This window comes from Neomonachus schauinslandi, unplaced genomic scaffold, assembly GCF_002201575.2.
Source record: "Neomonachus schauinslandi unplaced genomic scaffold, ASM220157v2 HiC_scaffold_5237, whole genome shotgun sequence".
In the NCBI taxonomy this organism is placed as follows: domain Eukaryota; kingdom Metazoa; phylum Chordata; class Mammalia; order Carnivora; family Phocidae; genus Neomonachus; species Neomonachus schauinslandi.
Genome location: NW_025413925.1, coordinates 1 through 1,615, shown reverse-complemented (window position 1 = coordinate 1,615; position 1,615 = coordinate 1). Strand labels below are relative to the sequence as shown.

The following is a 1,615-nucleotide window of genomic DNA, read 5'->3' as shown; positions in this document are numbered from 1 at the left end:
TCTGGAAACCCTGCGCTCGGTGCGGATCCCGGAGCCAGACTGCCGAGGGCCCCCGGGTCTTCGCCTCCTGGGGGGGAGACGCGGAAGCCGAAGCCGGCGCCGCGCGGGGGCTGCGGTCCCTTTCCCTGAGGCGTCGCGGGGGCTCCCAGGGGCCTTTCGCACTTGGAAAGAAGTTGGTGGCACGACCGAAAGTGTTCAGGGTTCCGGCCCGAGACCCGCCACCCGTCCCGTTTCCGTAGTGTAGTGGTTATCACGTTCGCCTCACACGCGAAAGGTCCCCGGTTCGAAACCGGGCGGAAACAGCTTCCCTTTTGCCCCCAGTTCTATTGTTGGTGAAAACAGAAAGGAGGAGCCTTTGAGCCAAGGCGGCCTCGGCGGGCGCAGCCCCATTTTCCATTCAGAAAAGCCAACACAAAGCAAGACTGCAGTTGCCTTGCTTCCTGAAAGCCTGCTCGGCACTTCACAGCCCGGCCTCGCTCGTCCGCGGCGAGTCTCAGCGGAGAGCAGCGCACAGCCAGTTCGTCAGGCCCCCAAGGGCTCCCGGCACCAGGCCCACTTCAGGTTTCCTCTACCTCCAGAAAGCCCCTAAGCTGCTCCCCTGGCACCTCAATCAGCTGTCCGGGCGGACGGGCCCCGTGGCTCTGAACACCAACCCAGTCTCCCCTGTGGGGCACACGTGGCTTTCCCGACCCCAGCACGCCGGCGCAACGGGTGCATTTGCCCCACAGAGCAAAGGAAAACCAACTGCGCCTGGGACTCGTAGAGGAAGAGTTTCAGGCTCCTCCTAATGAGCCCGCAGGTGCCAGCATCAGGAGAGCCCCTGAGCTAGCTGGCGGGTCCCGAAGTAGAGGGACCCCACCCGCGGCGAGCCAAGTCCGCCCCGCACTCACCAGGAAACCGAGGCTCGGACAGAGAGCGTGGCCTTGGCTCTGCCACACACAGGGCTAAAGCTCGACTAGAATGTAGCACAGGCCAGTTACCTTGGGGCCAGACCTCAGAGCCCAAAGTGCCTCTGAGGCTGGGAGAGGTGATGAGGAGCGGGGCAAGGGCTGGGAGCCTTGGGCCGCTGGGAATCGCCCCCACTTTTGCTCGTCCGTCTGGGAAATCTAACCTTTACTTTCAGGGTTTTCACCTGCAAGGGCCAAAGCAGGGATCCTGTGTGGACTCCTGGTGATCTGTGTGATCCGATTTGGATTTTCAGCGCTGCGGCTCAGGTTCCATTCCCAATCAGGGAGACCTTTTGGCACTGTCACTTTACTTAGGATTTTCCTTTTCATCCCGGTACGTGTGGTGTACAGCAACGGGCATGTGCAGAAGTGTCTCTACACTGAGTCCCTAAATACCAGAGGTCCAGGCTCAGGGTCCTTGTGATCTCCTGGCTGGGAGAGGAGAGCTGCTGGGATGAGCAGCCAGGGCAGCGGCTCACCTCCATTCACCTCACAAACCTAAAGTCTCACTTCAAGGGTTTTCATCTAAAGAGAACCTGGGACTTGACTTTATCACTCCTTTAAAACAAACAAACAAACAAACACTTTGAAACATACAAAACAAGTTGCAGGAGTGGTAAGGTCCTGTATCCCTCAGCTAAGTGCACCAGTTAGCATTTGCCCACATT

At 59.2% G+C, this 1,615-nt stretch overlaps 1 non-coding gene across 1 annotated transcript; it reads left to right on the top strand.

The window, feature by feature from the left end:
- Window positions 1-229: 229 nt before the first annotated feature.
- Window positions 230-302, top strand: TRNAV-CAC. The gene has a single exon. It is a non-coding gene; the product is annotated as a tRNA-Val (tRNA).
- The last annotated feature ends 1,313 nt before the right edge of the window (window positions 303-1,615 follow it).